The 19,961-nt window shown below is 38.0% G+C and overlaps 1 protein-coding gene across 4 annotated transcripts in view; it reads left to right on the forward strand.

Annotated features, from left to right (window-relative positions):
* The first annotated feature begins 1,298 nt into the window (after positions 1-1,298).
* ZNF518A (zinc finger protein 518A) overlaps positions 1,299-19,961 on the forward strand; it is a 37,064-nt gene continuing 18,401 nt past the window's right edge. For 3 of the 4 annotated variants that reach the window (XM_037138908.2, XM_037138911.2, XM_037138912.2), the window contains exons 1-2: positions 1,299-1,758; positions 4,019-4,101. The gene's annotated coding sequence lies outside the window, so the exon portion shown is untranslated. The remainder of the gene's footprint in view (positions 1,759-4,018; positions 4,102-19,961) is intronic. The other variant, XM_037138909.2, reaches the window with a different exon arrangement.

The raw sequence follows: 19,961 nt of genomic DNA on the forward strand, positions 1-19,961 counted from the left end.
TATGATTTAACTTTCTCTCCTTTGTATCCTTTCTTTTTTAATTATCTTCCTTCCTTACTTTCTGTTTTACTCTGTTTATCTGTGCTAACCTCAATGTTAAACAAAAATCACATCAAAATACAACTCTGTTCAAGTTCCCAATCATCATCTTTTTTTATATATTAAAAAAATTTCCTGTCATCTCTCTTTACTCTGTGATGTGTGTGTGTGTCTGACTTGCATGGGCATGAAGACCAGAAGGAGAGGGGATGATGTTTAATGCAAAATAAAATCCATTACATGTTTCTCATTCTGTAATGGTATCCCTTTTGGTATTTGCTGAAGATTTCTCCTGGTGTGTTTTATGAAGGCATTCCAGCACAGGATATGAGAGCACATCTAATGTGCATTACCTCTCATTTGCCTTTTCCTGTACAAATCACATAGATCAACATACACAGTGAGTGAGTGAGTGATAAAAAAGCTCCCTGGAGACAAAGTGAAGTTATTTCAATGTACTTTTCATTAAAGCATGGACAAAGTCTTGTGTACAGCTACAGGTCGATATTTTCAAAAGCATACTCTAAGAGAATGAAAAATGTTTATGTTAAACAATTTTTTTTCAAATATAAACTCCATTACTTACTAAAAAAAGTGGAACATAAATATAAAAAAATTTTATCGTAGTTTCTTTTTAAATATTTTGGTATAATCCTCCTCCCCAGTTGGGTTATTTTTTGTTTTTCTTGTAAGCAGTTTTTACAGTTTCTACCATATCTCTTTTTAAGGTAAAATAATTTATGCATAAAGTTCGATCAGTTAATAAGTTGGATTTCAGAAATGCTCCAAAGGGGAAACCAAGAGCCATACTGGTCTTTACAGGAAACCCAGTCATAATATTAATTGACCTCTTTGTCCAACCTCGTTGTGACAGGAATGAGAACAGATGAATTCTTCAATGGGGATGGGAGCTTCCCCTGTTGTAAGGGCAGTGTTCAGATCAGTTATTAAATATGTACATGTGTGGTGTTCACTATGTCTTCCACAGCTGCTTGTGGCATCTTTCTTCATTGACAAGGGCTGCAAAGGCTGCAAAAAATACGTCTCAGAATCAAAGAGTGGGGAGACGCCATTTACAAAGCCGGAAATGATTAAAATCTCAGGACTGTGACCATTCCCAGTCACCAAAGGCTTGCCAATAGCACAGTTCCTGTTTCTGGTGTCTACTCTGAAGACCAAGACCATAGAGTGGATGCTTGTCCACTATTCCATTGGAAGTTGGATCTCTCCAGCTACTGGCGAGCAAAGAGGGAGAGTGAGTCCCTGCCGGGGCGGGTACCAGGCAACCGCGTCAAATTGAGAGGTCAGCGGTCAGCCCAACTCAATGGCCTAGGCTCGCCAGGACAGGCGCGGGCCCTGCCGGCCTCCGTCCTCTTCCGCTTGCTCCAGGTGCACAGCGGATCCCTCCGCCACAGCGAGCGCTCACGGTAGAGCGGCGATCGGCTTTTCGTCAATACCCGGATGGAAGTGTAATGGCCGCCGTCAGGGACTTACAGGCAATGGGGACCACGACAGGTATTCCCTGTGAGAGGGGCTGTCCAGACTTGTTAGGATGCCTGTACTTCTAGAGGGCCAGCTAGGGGGCAAAGGGCGAGTTTGTGGGGCGTCAGGGTTCCCCCCCGAATTGGCTCAGGGATCCGCCTCTTGAGCTAGGAAGCTTCTGTTAAATAGTCCCGGCCATTCAGTGCTTTCGCCTAACTTGCTGCAAAGTTTTTCTAGGTAAGTCGGTCTTCTCAGTGTGGTCCCTTGCAGGTTGCTAGAGCTAACCCTAGCCATACTTGTTTTACGTTTGGGCTTTTTCAACTCTTCCCTGACCCACAGCCTGGGAGCTGGAGCGGGAGTGTGGCTATGGTGTGCCTCCGCGCGCCTGAGGGGCAGCAGAACCCCGGAGGAAGGGGCGGATCGGGCGCGGTGTTTGGGACTGAGAGGGGAGCACGGCGCTCGAAGCATCCACTCGGCGGGTCCCAGGCTTGATGGAGGCGGCACGGCCACCCCTCAGACCGCGCCCCTCGAGCTGTAGGTTCCCAGTTCTACGGCACCCCAACTCGACGGCGTCCCCAATGTGGGTCCAGTCTGTGGTCTTGGAGGTCTTTTCTTGCAGAAATGCTCAGTTCTCTGGCGCGCGTTCCTTCCTTGCAATTGTTCAAAGGCGCTCTTCCCTGCAAACCTCAACCACACCCCGTGGCAGATGGATTTCTTTGTAACTGGCTTTCTCACTTGTAGGGTCCATTTTGAGTCTCTTCTTAACATGGTGTCCTCATTGTCAAGTAGTCTTCCTAGATAGCCATGGTCATTGAAAATATATAGGGTGAATGTGTATGAGGTAAAATGTGTAACTCTTAAGTAGACCAACGAAACAGATATGGTAGCTTTGAGATTCAAAATGCTAAAGTTAAAGATTCAGTTTCTTTATAGGTTTACATTTGGAGGCGTCTAGTGTTTGTGAGGTGTGGTAGCGAAAACATTAGTTGGGTGTGTTTGGTTATCAAAAGTTTAAAAATTCCTAAAAAAAATAAAACCAGTGTTTAAGGAATTCTTAAGAATGTTGGAGTTATTATGATTGCCACATGATGAAACATGAAGACAACAAACTACATTAGGGTAGGAATTTCATGCACTCGAATAGCTGTGTGTTAGGCCTACTTTAAATTGTTGAATTGGTTTTTATGCAGCAAGAGATGACTTGAGTGTACTATGAAGTTAATATCCTCGGGTTGAATAGGTAGAAACCACTAAAATTGAATGAAATATGTTAACATTTTTCAGAGTTTAATTGATAATACAAGTGGGTTCTTCCGAAACTCTTAAAGACGTTGCATTTGTTAACATTTTTAGGATGTTGGTATTTCGTAGGGTGGGTAGATAGTAGACCGTGCTAATTTTTGTTAAAATTCTCATAAGTTACAGCCCCTTACCCAGAAAATTGTTAAAAGCAGAAGGCGGTGTAAAATAGAGGTATCTAACAACCTGTTTTGCACATTCACATTTTTTCTGTTGTTGCCATCAGAGTGAATATAAATACCAGTTCAAAGCACTTTGTATCTGGTTTTATGGAAGAATTAAAGGACAGCAACAACAAGAATACGTGCTGTGTACATTGATAACAGATGAGCGTTTTCACTGCTCAAGGTTTTAATCATTATTACACTTCAGATCCGGTGTTTTCTGGTAATAATATACTGTGATCCCAAAAGTTTTTATATCTTGAAACATACCAGAGAGATTATATTTTAGTGTAAATATATAGTTTGTCTTTAATATATATTTTATACATGCCCTTTAATGTACTTTATTGCTTATTTTTCTGTTTGGAATTGTTATTGAAAAGTGTGCTTTAGATCACTTAATACATTTTTATAAATGATAAAAGACTTGAATCTTGCCCAGTTTCTTTTAGGTTATTCTACTGAAAGTTTTTTTACAGAGCACAGTACACAGAAGAAAAAAGGGATAATAAAGTTGAAATTTTTATTATCTGATCCAAGGTGTAAAGGCTATGAGTATTTCACTTATGTATGGGGTATTGGCTTCATGTGGTGAGCAATTTTCATGGGATGTTAGATACCAGAAATGAGTATTAAGAGGGTAGGATACCCTCCATTGTGGAAGATACCATTGTAGTAGGATAGAGTTAGATCCAGTTTCTAACCCATTGTGGCTGGGTTAGAATTAGATCCAGTTTCTAGTTCTAGCTTTGTGAATTTGGGCAAGACTCATTTTCCCTGTCTTGTGATAAATGAAATTGAATTAAGTTTGTTCTAAGTTCCCTTCTGAGCTTTGAGTTTTCTGACCTTTGTAAACTCACGACTTTGTCACTGGGTATCAATGATAGGTTATTTGCCTAAGTGCAGAGAAGTTTTTTTCCTTCTAAATTTATACACATAAGTTTAATATGAAGCATAACTGAATTGAGAGTATAAAAATATTGTACTAGTAGTTTTTACAGTCAGAGTTTTAAAATCTTGGTCTTCATTTCCAGATACCATCTCTTTTGATCACTGTTCCTGATTGAGGCTTTGTGCAAGCATTAAATTGTGTGCCTTTTGTTCCTTGAAAAAAGAGGTATGGTAAAGATTGAAGTACTATTTTATATAGTCTATTAAGTAGTAAGTTAGTATGTTCTAACCTTGGACAAAATAAAATAGTTATGTATATGTGAGTTTTCATAAATTGTCGTTTTATTTTAGCTTAAAATAAAATGCATATAGATTTTCATTACAATATAAGTAGAAAAGTAGGTTTTGGTTCTATTGTTTATTGTTTAACATTTCATTAGAGCTCTAAAGATGATTTTAACTACATTATCCTTCTAAATACTAAGATGACATTAAGGGCTTTTGGGTAATAAACAATGGAGATAAATATAGTAGGAAGACGTTTTGAAGCTATATGAATGGCCAGAGGAATGTTTGTGTTTTTCTGTAGTAAGGGCAAAGTAATGCACCTGAAGAAAAATTTTCTAGTGTGATTAATGACATCTATATTGTGCAGAGGGACTTGGGAATCACTATAGGTTTATGACTGATTTCCTGAAGACAATCATCTGTATATCTCAGTGTGGACAAAAGGAAGGGGGAAAAATCAGCCAACAAATACATGGTATTCTGAGGAGAGCTTTGCAAACTCAGTGGAAAATATTGTACCCTTGTTTAAAAAAAAAGGAAAAAAAGACCTGAAACACAAGTGTTTTTAAACACAAGTCTCTTGCTTCTTGATGTTTGTTCCTGTGATACCACAACATCATAATTTTCCTTACCAAGTGAAATAAATATCCACAGAAGTATAACCCTAGATTAGGGCTGAAAATATGTACATAACTACTGAAAATAGCCAAAATAGACAATACCAATTTAAATTACTACTTTAGTTCCATGAACTTTACTAGTAGATGGCTTTTTTTCAGAGGCATTTCCACAAAGGCATGCATTTTTAATTTTATTAGAAGTTGATGTCTAACAACTACCATGTGTAGAAAGCAACAAAGCTGAATTGAGATACCAGGTTTCCATTTATATTCATCTGCCTGCATAATTTCTTCCTATGTGATGTTTGTTTGATCTCTTACTTCATGCGATTCATATCAGTACTGTGTTCATCTGGAATAGAGAAAGTAAATGCTGAGTGCTAAGAATTTTCTTTTTTTTTCTAAGATTTTATTTTTTTATTTTTTAGAGCTGGGAAGGGAGAAAGAGAGAGAGAAATATCACTAAGTTGTTGCCTCTCACAAGCCCCCTACTGGGGACCTGATCTGCAACCCAGGCATGCGCCCTGACTGGGAATCAAACTGGCAACCCTTTGATTCGCAGACTGGCACTCAATCCACTGAGCCACATCAGTCGGGACAGAATTTTCTTTATTGTGTTTGATCTAAACTATTCAAAAAGTAATATGTTGAAGAATGAAAACTTCAAATACAATGGACTAAACAAGAGGCTGTTCTGTGATGACTGACCAGAATGATTTGGATTATTCTATCTTAAAAGCTGAGCAAAGTTTGACTAAAAATTTAACGTTGTAATAGGTATGACTTCATGAAACAAGTGTCCCAATATTAGAATAAAGGTGCATGACTTGAAGCTTGAGAAAATTAGGTGGGCTTCAGATAGGTCTCATTTCAAGAAGTGGAAATAGCAATAGCTGAAAACAAATACTGGCTTTTAGAAAAAGGCAAATTATTTAGCTGTCTGTCTGTCTGTCTTTCCTCACCTGAGGACATACTCAGTGACTTTAGAGAGAGGGGAAGGGAAGGAGAGAGGGGGAAGAGAAACACTGATCTGTTACCTCTTGCATGCACCCTGACTGGGGACTGAATCTGCAACCTGGGCCTGTGTCCTGATGAGGAATCAAACTCATTACCTTGCAGGTCACAGGACAATGCTCCAACCAACTGATCTATACCTACCAGGGTAAAAGGTCATATAATTTTATTTTTATTATTTTTTAAAATTTAATTGTTCAAGTACGGTCTTCTGCCTTTTATTCCCATCCAATCCCAGCCCACCCACCCAGCCCTCCCCATTAATTTTAAAATGTAGTAAAATCATTACCAGTTAAAATCGGGTTTTGGAGGTTGTGTCTGGTAGAAAATCTATCTATCTATAATTTTTCTTCCTTCAGTATATGTTCATTTTGGGGAACCATCCCTTTGTGTTGTAAGTAGTTGGTGGGCTATCAGTCTTATAGTTTTATAACCCAGGCCTAGTCATCCCTTTTGCCACAGTGATTGCCCGTTACTCAAGCAGACACAATTGGAATCCTTTCAAATTGGTGTGTAAATGCAGGAAGAAAAATGCTCCCTTCTTTCTAAAGTTAATTTGGGAGGGTGCTAGTGACATTGTTTCTCACATGAAGGAGAACCTCATCTGAAGTAGGAAAAAGTAAAGCCATATAGAAATGAGAGATGGATAGAGATAGAGTTTCAGTTTCAGTCAGGGCCTACGGTATGAGATATCAGTGTCTACCTTTTAATTTTGCCTCTTACCCTGGTGTCCTTCATAGTCCTTTGGGCCAAAATTCTGTATATAAAGTAGTTTGAATTTGATTACAGCAGAACGAATTTAAGACCTATAGCTTCAACTTAATCCATCAACAATGTGCCCTTTTCCTCTGCCTTATAAAAGATGCCCTTTATTCATTCATCATTCATGCATGCATGTAGTGCTTCGTTCCACCTTACATTTATTATCTACCATGTACAAGTATGTGCAACTGCCTAGTTAGTCACAGATTATGCATACTAGGCTGAGTGGATGGTGGACTTTCTCTAATATAATCCTGTTTTTGTACACTTAAGTTACATCAATAATAGGCATGTTTTGAGAATAATCAGTGCTGTGCTTAGCATTTTAGTAATATGTGAGAATAAGAGTTCTTGACATTCAAAGTGCTTATAGTTTAATTAAGGTATCCAAATCGATGTATGTGAAATGCAGCATAAACAGCTAAAACAGATAAGTAAATGCATACTTGTATTGTATGGATTTTAAGTCCAAGTTCTGATAAGAAGGAAATTAGTTAGGGCTGGCCTAATCTAGGAAGGTTTCTTAAGGTGTAACTTCAAATGGATTTTGACTTAACGAGGCAGGTTTCGATAGGCACAGAGAATGTGCCTTTATCCTTTTGATAAAGGATAGAGTTGAAAATGACTAAGTCCAGCGGTCAATTCTTAGTCTTCATCTTACTTGACAGGGTTGATCAATCCCTGACCCTGGGAACCCTTCCTTCACTTTGCTTTCAGGATACCAATTTCCTGATTCACCTTCAGTCTCACTGGTCATTCCTTTCAGTTTTGCTAGCTGGGTCTTTCTCATATATTCCCTCTAAATGTTACAATACAGGCTCAAGCCTTAGACTTTACCCTTTGGGTCGTTTAATTCTTCATACTAAATACATACACACAAAAATGTACACACATAACTGACTCCCAAAATTTTACACCCAGACCTCTGTATTTTGTATTGTGCTGCACATTCTACATTTCCACTTCATTGTCAACTAGATATCCCAAATCCTGTGTGGCTAAACTCAACTCTTGATATACTTGCCAAACCAACTATTCCTACACAGGCTTTTCTAGCTTAATGGTAAATGGCAACTTATTTATTCCAGTTGTTGAGGTCAGAACTTTTAGAAATATCCTTGACATGTTTCTTTCTCTAATATGCCAAATTTTAGGCTGTCAGAAAATCTCATGGTCTGTATCTTCAAAATATATACATTGTCTGACCATGCCTCATTGTCTCCACTAAGACACCATCATCTCTTCTTACCTGTGTAATTGCAGTGTAGTAATCTCCAAACTAGCCTCTTTCCTTCCACTCTTACCTTCCTTCCCCAAACTCTGTTCTTAACATAGCCAGAGTGATCTCTTTAAAAATATAATTCAGCTCATGTTAATTCTCTACCCAAAATGCTTGAGGAGATTCCCATCTTGTTTATAGTAAAACCAAAGTTTTTATAGTGTCCAGCAAACCTTATTTCAGTCCCTATGTTACTTTGACTTCATGTATTATTTTCCCTGCAGTGCTTTCTGTTCCAGTCATACTGAACTTGCAACCCTTCGAACATGTTAGGTACAGTCTACACTCAGGCTGTTAGCATTTATTATTTCTTTTCTTAGGATGATCTCCTTCAGTTGTTCAAGATCTTGACTCAAATACAACCTTTTCAAGTGAGGTCTCCCTGACTTAATACTTAAAAGTGCAACTTTCTGATTCCGACTATTTTTCCCTGCATTCTATTTTTCCGCACCATGGGTCACTTTTGAATATATTATATAATTTACTTAGTTTATTATTTAAGTAACCAGTAAAATATTGGCTTCAGGAGAGAAGGGATTTTTATCTGCTTTGTTCACTGCTGTGTTCCCAGTGCTTAGAACAAAGATTGACACAGATTTGCTGCTAGCTGCAAACCTGCTACTAGGCTAGGTGCTAGGGACCCAGCAAAGAATGCAACAGATGTGGTCCTTATACATATTCAGCTTTTATTTCTGAGGTAGAGACAGATAGAAAATAAATTGGCAAATAAAATATTGCCAGAGCCCTGGCTGGTGTGGCTTAGTGGATTGAGCGCAGGCTGTGAACTAAATGGTTGCCAGTTCTGTTCCCAGTCAGGGCACATGCCTGGGTTGCAGGCCAGGTCCCTAGTGGGGGCCATGTGAGAAGCAACCACACACTGATGTTTCTCTCCCTCTCTTTCTCCCTCCTTTCCCCTCTCTCCAAAAGTAAGTAAATAAAATCTCTAAAAAAAAAGATTATTTCACAAAAAATTTTTTAAAAAATTTGCCAAAGAAAGAAATATCACAAAAAAAGAAATACAAGGGACTAAAATAGAGAACAGTTTTTTATGTTTGAGGAAGGGCTGGTTTACAGGTTGGAGAAAGCCTTTGTGAGGTGCTAACATTTAGGCTGAGACCTGAAAGATGAAAAGGATTTAGCTTTATGAAGAATATTTCAAGCAGGGAACAGCAGGTGCAAACGCCTGAGATAGTGAGTATTTGAGGAACTGAGAGACTATTTTTGGTAGCTTTCTGGAGTATATTTACAGGTGGGGAGAGTGGTTTGAGATGAAATTGAAGAAAAAGGTCCAGGATTAGATGTCACTGGTCCTTGCAGGCCTTGACAAAGAGATTAAATTTAATTTGAAGTGCCTTGGGAAGCCGCTAAGGAGTTTTAAGCTGGGGAAATTGATCTATATATATTAAGATCATTTTTACTCCTGTGTGGAGGATGGAGTCAGAGGACGATGGGCAAAAGGAAGGCATGGAATGCCAGTTAGTATAAGAGTATTCTTTTAATCCAAGTTAGAGATGCTGGTGGGCTAAAATAATTAGTGGAGATGGAGAGAAGAATTCAAGATGTATTTTGGAGGTAAAATTGACATGACTTGCTTATGGATTAATGTAGAAAATAAGGAAAAGGGAAATCAAGAGTGGTTGCTTGATTTCTGGGTTTGGTAACTGGATGGCCTGTGGTGCCACATACTAAGATTGGGAAGCCTGGAGAGTAGAATTTGTTTTCTATTCATAGACAGAGGGTTTTTATAGAGCCAGAGAAAAATTAAACAGAAAGCTGAGGGGAAATGTATTACATGTTCTCCTAACCAAGGAGCAGTAAATCTTTTGAAGCTCCCCACTCCATGTGTTCAAAATCTCAAGTAAATTCTGCCTCTTTTCCTAAATCATTGTCACAGCAAAATGACAGGAAGAAAGGAATGAGAGATGAAGGTAATCTTTCTCCTTATTCCGAATCCAGTAGTTTTTATTTCACTTTGGACAGATTATTTCTCATTTTTCTACTAATGCCTACACAATAAAAATGTGTTTTTTCTAACTGTGTCTGTGTATTTTAAGTCAGACTGCATTGCAGCAAGAAAAGTTTATATGATCTGTGGTATTTGCTATGAAGTGATTTAATCTGAAATCACAGGAAGTCAGTACTTGAGTTGAAAATAAAATAACAAATGAATTAAGAATGTGTTAGGTCCCTGTGTGTCCACTCTTGTTAGTTTTTGTGAGGGATAAATGAGAAATAAGATATAGAACTTGTCTTTCGGAAGCTTATAAATTATCTTGGGAGGTAAAACTTTAAAAAATGAAATGATGTAACTATAAAACAGTTTGTAATAAAGTGGTGAGCAATGCCTATCCTCTGAATATTCTAGAAGGGAGAGATTAGTGTGTTTTAAAGGTTTCATAACCTTGTAGGAGGTAGAGTTAGAAAGGAAGTTTGACCAGTATTGAAGTAAGATAGAGAGAAGGGGTGACAGACCTGGCAGAAGGATACAGTATGAACAAAGGTAAACAGGTATGTGTGTTGGGGGTGGGGGTGGGGAGGCCAGAAAGCATCTTATATATTGAGCACTTTACACACACACACATTGAGCAAAGTTTCAGAGTAATAAGAAATAGGATTCATCTGAACCAGGAATAGTTTACGTATTTTAATTTTTAATTTTCTCTCATAATTCATACTCATTCATAATGGAACTTTTTCATGATTGTATATCAATGTTGTCCATCTAGCGGAATGTTATGTGTCTCACATGTACACTAGCATTTTCAACACTTGTAGATCTGTACTTAGTTATATTTGCATAATTGGTACTTCCTTTCTCTCTGCTGTGTTTAAGTTGCTTATTAGGCCACAGTGATTTGAACGGAGCTGGCTTTCATTCTACAAAATCGATTTAAGTATGATAGGCATTATTCTCTAAGGTTAACTTAAACCTTAAAGAACTTAAAACAGTTATAAAAACACCCCAAATCTTTGTTCCATGTCATGAAAACATAATCGTTTTCTTGAGGGCACTAAAATAGGTTCATTCTGCTTTGAAAATAAGAGTTTAGGGGTTTTGTGTGTTTTAGATTTCTTTTAGGCAGAACCTCATATTTTTCAGTAAGGTCTTCTTGCTGCATGCTGCTTTTGTTTTATATCCATTTATATATTTGTATGACCATTTTTCATTCAACTATCTGCAGAAAATTTGATGACTCAAGGAGTGTAGTAGTTATAAAAATCATGAGTAATTAGTTTATCTGTGTATTGTGACTAGTTCAGTTACAGAGCTGCATGCTGAATCCAAATATAAGCTAAAATGAGAGGTTTTTAGTTCTTTGTTTAATATTTAAGCAACTAGAATATAATAAATAGCACATACATTTGTTTTTGTACTGTTTCACTAAAACTAAAGACTATGAAATATCTTTGTTTTTTAATCTGTTGTAGAAAGCAAACAAAACTCTGGGAAGGGTACTTTTTTATTTACTTTTTCAAGTCTTAGCCTTGGCATTTTACTTTGGGAATTGTCTGTTTAAAATTTCTTGGTATCTATGTACAATTCCTAACCCATGCTAACACTGCCTGTTTTCTGGATCCTCACTTTTTATTGGATTGTCACTTAGTCCTCTTAAGTTTTTTGCTCATTCTCTACCGTATTTTCCTTGCTTTTTAGTACCATTCTAGTATTTCTAAAATAGTGATTTTATAACTTCTTTCTGCCTGAGAAGTAAGTTATTCCTGGTTACCTTTTATTTCAGTTTCAGATCTGTTCTCTACACTCTTTTCTCACTTAAATTTTGTTATACATTGACTCTTTGATCTAGATCCTCCAGTGGCATAAGAGAAAAATGTTTTTCTCCCAGTGTTTCTTTATTCTGTTTTTTTGGTCTAGATAGCTTTTGTTCCTTTCTTAAGTGTTTAAATCCCACTATTCTTTAAAGGATCGTCTACTTTAAGAGATAGACTTTCAACTATCAACCTAATGTTTTCATTAAGAGCCTTTGGTTATAAGTAATAGAACTAGCTTTAGCTAGTTTAAGATAGTATAACTTTTTAAGGGGGAACTATTTTAAGGATATAGGATGTTCTAGAATTTAGGGGCAGGAATATACAGGTAGGCCTCAGTAAATACTTGTGGTGTTACATTACCATCTTGGTTTAGGCCAGGATACCTAGAAGAGCTGATGATTCTCTCCCTATTGTTGTTTTGTTTTGGTATGCCATGGTGTTATTCCTTTAAAAAACCTACCCTGTTTTCAATAGTATGGAGGAAATCTTTCTATGGATTTGTCTTTGTATAAACATATAGGACCTTTCCTCCTGATACGAAGATGAGGATCTTTCCTCCTAATTTAAAAAGTGTATTACTTGCCTTAATTGGCAAGTTCCTTTTTTTAAGCATTTTTAATTGAATTATTGTTCAAGTACAGTTTTCTGTCTTTTACTCCCATCCCAGCCCACCCACCCCCAGTGCTCCCCACCTCCCTCTCATTTCCACCCCCCTTAGTTTTTGTCCATGTGTCCTTTATACTTGTTCCTGTGAATCCTTCCCCTTTTCCTCTGAAATTCTCTCCCCTCTCCCCTCTGGTCCCTGTCAGCCTGTTCTCTATTTCAGTGTCTTTGGTCATATTTTGCTTGCTTGTTTGTTTTGTTGTTTAGCTTCCTGTTAAAGGTGAGATCCTATGGTATTTGTCTTTCATTGCCTGGCTTATTTCACTCAGCATAATGCTTTCTAGTTCCATCCATGCTGTTGCAAAGGGTAGGAGCTCCTTCTTTCTGCTGCATAGAATTCCATTGTGTAAATGTACCATAGTTTTTGGATCCATTCATTTACTGATGGGCACCTAGGTTGCTTCCAGCACTTGGCTATTGTAAATTGTGCTGCTATGAACATTAGGATACATAGGTTCTTTTGGATTGGTGTTTTACGGTTCTTAGGATATACTCCTAACAGTGGAATTGCTGTTAGGTCAAAAGGGTCAAAAGGCATACTCATTTTTAGTTTTCTGAGAAAATTTCATGCTGTTTTCCATAATGGTTGTACCAGTCTGCAATCCTACCAACAGTGAACTAGTGTCTCCTTTTCTGCACAACCTCTCCAACACTTGTTGTTTGTTGCTTTGTTTATGATGGCCATTCTGACCATTATAAAGGGGTATCATTCTGACCGGTGTAAAGAGATTTTCCTACCAATGTTCTCCTCTGGGGTTTTAATGGTGTTACGGCTTATATTTAAGTCTTTTATCCACCTTGAATTTATTTTGGTGTATGGTTTAAGTTGGTGCTCAAGTTTCATTTTTTTGCATGTAGCTGTCCATATCACCCAATACCATTTGTTGAAGAGGCTATTTCTACTCCATTTTATGTTACTGTCCCCTTTGTTGAATATTAGTTGCCTATAGAGACTTGGGTTTATTTCTGGGCTCTCTGTTCTGTTCCATTGGTCTATGTGCCTGTTTTTATGCCAGTACCAGGCTGTTTTGATTATAGTGGCCTTGTAATACAGTTTGGTATCAGGTATTGTGATCCCTCCTACTTTGTTCTTTCTCAAAATTGCAGCTGCTATTTGGGGTCATTTATAGTTCCATATAAATTTTTGAAGTGTTTGTTCTATGTCTGTGAAATATGCCATTGGTACTTTAATAGGTATTGCATTGAATCTGTAAATTGCTTTGGGTAGTATGGACATTTTGATGATGTTAATTCTTTCAATCCATGAACAAGGTATATGTTTTCATTTGTTTGTCTTCCTTGATTTCTTTCTTCAGTGTTGTGTAGTTTTCTGTATACAGGTCTTTTACCTCCTTGATTGGGTTTATTCCCAGATATTTTATTTTTCTTGTTGCTATATCGAATGGGATTTTTTTCTTGATTTCTCCTGCTGTTTCATTGTTAGTATACAAAAATGCCTTTGGTTTCTGGATATTGACTTTGTATCCTTCTGTTTTGCCAAATTCATTAATTAGTTCGAGCAGTTTTTGGGTAGAGTCTATAGGATTTTCCATATACACTATCATGTCATCTGCAAACAATGACAGTTTTGTTCCCTCCTTTCCGATTTGGATGCCTTTTATTTCCTTTTCTTGCCTGATTGCTGTAGCTAAAACTTCCAGTACTATACTGAATAGAAGTGGTGAAAGTGGACATCCTTGTCTTGTTCCTGATCGTAGTGGAAAAGACTTCAGTTTTTGCCTGTTGAGTATGATGTTGGCTTTAGGTCTCTCATATATGGCCTTTATTATATTGAGGAATGCTCCCTCTATTCCCACTTTGCTGAGTGTTTTTATCATAAATGGGTGTTGTACCGTATCAAAAGCTTTTTCCACATTTATTGATATGATCATGTGATTTTTGCCTTTGCTTTTGTTTATGTGCTGTATTACATTTACTGATTTGTGAATATTGAACCATCTTTGAATCCCTGGGATGAATTCCACTTGGTCATGGTGTATGATCTTTTTAATGTATTGTTATTGTTGCATGCGATTTGCCAATATTTTGTTGAGGATTTTAGCATCTATGTTCATCAGCAATATTGGCCTGAAGTTTTCTTTCTTTGTTGTGTCTTTATCTGGTTTTGGAATTAGGATGATGCTGGCTTCATAAAGAGTTTGGGAGTCTTCCATCCTTCTGGATATTTTGGAATAGTCTGTGAAGAATAGGGGTTAGCTCTTCCTTAAATGCTTTGTAGAATTCTGTGAAACCATCTGGTCCAGGGCTTTTGTGTGATGGGAATTTTTTGATTACTGCTTCAATTTCATCTGCTGTTATTGGTCTGTTCAGGCTTTCTGCTTCTTCATTGAGTTTTGGAAGATTATATTTTTCTAGAAATTTGCCCATTTCACCTAGGTTTTCAAATTTCTTGACATACAGTTCTTTGTAGTAATTTCTTACAATCCCTTCTATTTCTGTGGTGTCAGTTATAATCTCTCCTCTTTCATTTCTGATTGTGTTTATTTGATTCTTCTCTCTTTTCTTGATGAGCCTACTTAATGGCCTGTTGATTTTATTAATCTTTTTTAAAAACCCGCTCCTGGATTCATTGATCCTTACAATTGTGCTTTTAGTCTCTATGTCATTTAATTCTGCTCTGATCTTGGTTATTTCCTTCCTTCTACTTGCTCTGGGCTGTCTTTGTTGTTGTTCCTTGAGTTCTTGTAGGCATAGTGTTAGGTTGTTTGTTTGAAATGTTTCTATCTTCTTTAGGTAGGTCTGCATTGCTATGAACTTCCCTCTCAGAACTGCCTTTGCTGTGTCCCATAAGTTTTGGGTTGTCATGAGTTCATCTTCATTTCTTTCCAGAAACGTTTTGATTTCTTCCCTAATCTCATTCTTGACCCATTCATTGTATAATAGCATGATATTCAATCTTTATGATTTTGAGTGTTTTGGGTTTTTTCCCTTGTGGTTGGTTTACAGTTTCAGTTTCTTGGGTTTGGAGAAAATGCTTGGGATGCTTTCAATTTTCTTGAATGTGTTGAGGCTCGTTTTGTGTCCTGTCATGTGGTCTATCTTTGAAAACGTTACATGTGCACAGTTAAGTCCATTTCATCTAGGGCATTGTTCAGTGCCACAATATCTTTGTTGATATTTTGTTTGGAAGATCTGTCCATTTTTGACAGTGGAGTGTTAAAATCCCCTACTATAATTGTGTTGCTGTCAATATCTTTCTTGACGTCTTCTAAGATTTTCTTTATATATTTGGGTACTCCTATGTTGGGTGCATATATATTTACAATGTTAATGTCTTCTTGGTGGATTCTTCCCTTGAATATTATGAAGTAACCTTCTGGATCTCTTTTTATGGCCCTTTTTTTTGAAGACTATTTTGCCTGCTATGAGTATTGCTACCCAGCTTTTTTTTTTCCTGGCTGTTTGCTTGGGAAATTTGTTTCCAGCCCTTCACTTTTAGTCTGTGTAGGTCTTTAGTCCTGAGGTGGGTCTCTTGTAGGCAGCATATGTGTGGGTCATACTTTCTTATCCATTCCACTATTTTATGTCTTTTGATTGGCGCATTTAATCCATTTGTGTTTAATGTTATTATTGATAGGTATTTATTCATTGCCATTTTTGTACCTGTGTTCCTCTCTGTCTCTTTTCCTTCCTTTTCTTAAATCAGTCCTTTTAGCATCTCTTGCAGAACTGGTTTGCTGGAAGCATATTCTTTTAGATTTCTTTCGTGTTGGAAGCTCTTTATTTGACCTTCTGTGTTGATTGAGAGCCTTGCTGGGTAAAGTAGCCTTGATTGCAGGCCTCTGGTTCTCATTACTTGGAATATTTCTTGCCATTCTCTTCTTGCCTGGAGTGTTTCCATTGAGAAGTCAGCAGCTAACGTTATTGGGGCTCCCTTTTATGTTACTTCCTTTTTCTTCCTTGCTGCCTTTAAGATTCTTTGTCTTGAAATTTTGCCATTTTAATGATGATGTGTCTTGAAGTGAGCCTCTCTGGGTTCCTCCTGATTGGGACTTTCTGTGATTCCTGGATTTGTGTGACTTTTTCTCTCATCAAATTAGGGAAGTTTTCCCTCATTACTTTTTCAAATAGGTTTTCTATCTCTTGTTCTTCTTCTCCTTCTGGTATCCCTATTACTTACATATTATTACATTTCATATTGTCTTGCATTTCTCTTAATCTTTCTTTATTCTTTTTGAGCGTCTTTTCCTTTTCTTGCTCTTTCTGGGAGTTTTTTTCTACTTTGTCCTTCAGCTTGCTGATCCAATCTTATACTTCATCAATTCTGCTTTTGATTCTTTCTACTGTGTTCTTCAGTTCTGAAATTGTATTCTTCATTTCCTCTTGGCCTTTGCTGATAGTTTCTATTCCCTTTTCTATGTTGATATAGTTTGCCGTGAGTTCATGTAGCTCCCCTGTAGTTTCTCGTAGCTCATTGTGAGCTCTTTCAATTTCCTGATAAGCAGTGCTTTGAATTCAGTATCTGGTAGTTGACTTGCCTCTATTTCATCTAACATTCTTTCTGAGGCTTCCTCCTTTTCTTTCATTTGGGGATTGTTTCTTTGTCTTCCCATTGTTTGTGAGACTCTTCTTGTTAGCCTCGGCTTCTTAAATTGGTCTGTTCTGACTCCCTGGGTTTATGCTGTGAACTTCTGTGGTAGAATACCTGTGACATTCAGTGGTGCAGTCTCCTTCGGGTATCCTGGTGTTCTTCGTTTCCACCTGTTCCTTTTTTTTTTTTTTTTGTGGTCAGTTGGAGGGGGAGGCAAAATGGTTTATAACAGTGGGAGAGAATTTTATGATATTTACAGTCATAGGCAGTAGAGAAGAGATAGAAGATCTTTAAGCTATACATAGTGTTAACCATAATCTTCAACCCAACTTGCTACTTTTAAAAAAGGATAGACAAAAGATAAGTCTTTTGTTGGGGAGGGAAGGCTTGTGAGTTGGATCTAGAAAGCAGTGAGGTTGCAGGTGGTCATATTCTGAGGTAAGGTGAGAGAGAGTAAAGGATAGTAAATAGGTGTAGTGTGTGAGCAAATAGAGTTAATCACTACAGTAATAGAATTCAGGAAACTGTAAAGTGGGCTGAGATCCGGGAGATGTGTTGTGAAGTATTTACAGTTGTATAGAACTTATTTACAATAATATTAGAGCAACAATCTTATGACAGACCCTATATGATCAGGATAACATGAATGGTGGATATAGAACTTTGGGTAGTGTGCTAAAGGAAAACAAGTGAAGTATAGAAAATTAGCAATACACTGAGGAGGAGAGAACAGGGGAAACCTGTGAAAAGATACAATATAGCCAGCCAAGGCAAAGAAGCCTATACAGAAAGAGGAGGAATGCAAAGATACTATTAAAATATAAAAGAAGTGAGAATAATGAAGAAATAATAATAATGCAAATATGCAGCAACTTATGGCTTCTCTGCTATAGCAAAGTGAAATTTGTCTCTCTGTCTCTACTATTGGGATGCCCTCTCTTTGGGTCCAACTCGTCTTTTCGCAGTTTCAAGTTGTTTGTGTCACTTGTTGGTAAAAGAAAAAAACAAAACAAAATAACAACAACAAAAAAGACAGGAGAAGGGAGGAAAAAGCGATAAGTTTGGAAAGAAAGGAAGAAGGAATAAACCAGGAAAGAAGAAAGGAAAGGAGAAAAGTACTGAAAGATAAAACAATAATAAAATTAAAAACATACAAGATTACTAAAAAAAAGAAAATCTCTTGTTGATTTCAAACTGGCCAAACCGGTTTTACTGGCTGCAGTGCTGAGGGGAAATTCCTGTGGTCTTTCTGCAAGCACTGTCTCAAGAGCTAACCTGGCACCCCTCGTAGGGAGTCTAGGTTCTTTTCAGAGCACTTTCCCCATGACTCCTTGCTGGGGTGCGTGTGTGTGCGTGCCAGCCAGGCTGTCCAGGTTCTACGGGATCTGACACAGTCCTTCCCAGTTCTGTGGGGGAACTCAAGGGCTTCTGCCCATCCTCTGGATTGGTGCCAGGCTGTGTGGGGAGCAGGACAAGTTTCTGTTGCAGAGGAATACTTCAGTTTACTTTCCAAAAAATTTCTCAAGAAAGCCTGCCTCTCCGCACATCCTAATCCCCTAGCCAGACCGGTAACTATTGGAGTCAGAGCCCATCACTGCACCGCTCAATTCTCCTGGGCTGGTGACCACAGAATCCAAGGTTGAACATGGCCCTTTGCCCTTATCACCCTCTCTGTAAACTCAAGCAGAAAGGTCTCTTCCTGGTTTTGCCCAGCCTTGCTTAGATGGGGAGGAAGGGAGCTGATGACCTGGCTCTCTCCCAGGGACCCTGCAGCAGGCCCAAGGCTCTCAAAGAGTCCGCCATAGACCCATCAGTCACTGGGGCTCTGGAAGATTCACTGGCAGACCCATTAGGCACTGGACGCTGGTCGCCAGCCGAGGCCGCTGCTGCCCCTGTCCCTGCTCTGGTCCCTGAGACCCTACCGATCTACAGCTGTCTCCTTACTGTCCGGTTTTTCCGTGTCCATTACAATTTCTGGTCTCTTATTTTCATATATGCTGGGGAACTGTTGGCTGTTTGCCCTGTTCCTCTATACATTGGCCAGGATTCTGTCCCATGTGTATGGGAAGATGGAATCTGCTCCTTTCTACTCCGTCGCTATCTTCCCTCCCCAAGGAAGTTCCCTTTTTAAAACACCAAAAAGTTCACAGTAAATCTTTATAAGTCAGTTCAGTACATATACCTCTTTATAATGTTTTCATGTGGCTGTTCTGTGATTTAATCATTTTCCTATTCATGGACATTTAAGTCATATATATATATATATATATATATATATATATATATATGATGCTTTTATTTGTAGGATAGAATGTAAAAAGTGATTATGGGAGAGTCTTAGAAAATGTAAAGGAAATTAATTTTTTTCAAGGAAAATACAAATTGCCAAAAGTGACTCAAGCAAATTCAGGGAGCTTGGAAACCACTTGCAAAATTATACGGCCTAAAATCCACAAAAGTACCAGGCCCGTATGGTTTTGTTGGTGTAGGATATGCAGTTTTTCAAAATTATATTGTTTATGGTATTACAGTTGTCCCAATTTTCCCCCTTTGTCCCCCTCCGCCCAGCACTTCCCATGCCTTCAAGTGATCCCTACACCATTGTTCATTTCCATAGGCCATGGTATAAGTTATTTGGCTACTCCACTTTCTAGACTGTACTTTACATCTCCATGGCTATTCTGTACCTGCCTATTTGTACTTCTTAAACCCCTCACCTCTTCACCCAGTCCCCTACACCCTCTCCCATCTGGCAACCATCAGAACACTCTCCATATCCATGATTCTGTCTGTTCTTCTTGTTTGCTTAGTTTGTTTTTTGATTTGGTTGTTGATAGATATGTATTTATTGCAGTTTTATTGTTCATAGTTTTGAGCTTTTTTTCCTTAAATAAATTCCTTTAACATTTCATGTAATAATGGTTTGGTGTGATGAACTCCTTTAGTTTTCTCTTGTCTGAGAAGCTCTTTATCTGCCCTTCAATTCTAAATGATAGCTTCACTGGGTAGAGCACTGTTAGCTGTAGGCCCCCGCGTTTCATGACTTTGAATATTCTTGCCAATCCCTTCTAGCCTGCAAAGTTTCTTTTGAGAGATCAGCTGACGGTCTTATGGGAATTCCCCTGTAGGTAACTAAC

The sequence above is a fragment of the Artibeus jamaicensis genome, unplaced genomic scaffold, assembly GCF_021234435.1.
Source record: "Artibeus jamaicensis isolate MK-2021 breed Jamaican fruit bat unplaced genomic scaffold, CSHL_Jam_final contig_252, whole genome shotgun sequence".
In the NCBI taxonomy this organism is placed as follows: Eukaryota; Metazoa; Chordata; class Mammalia; order Chiroptera; family Phyllostomidae; genus Artibeus; species Artibeus jamaicensis.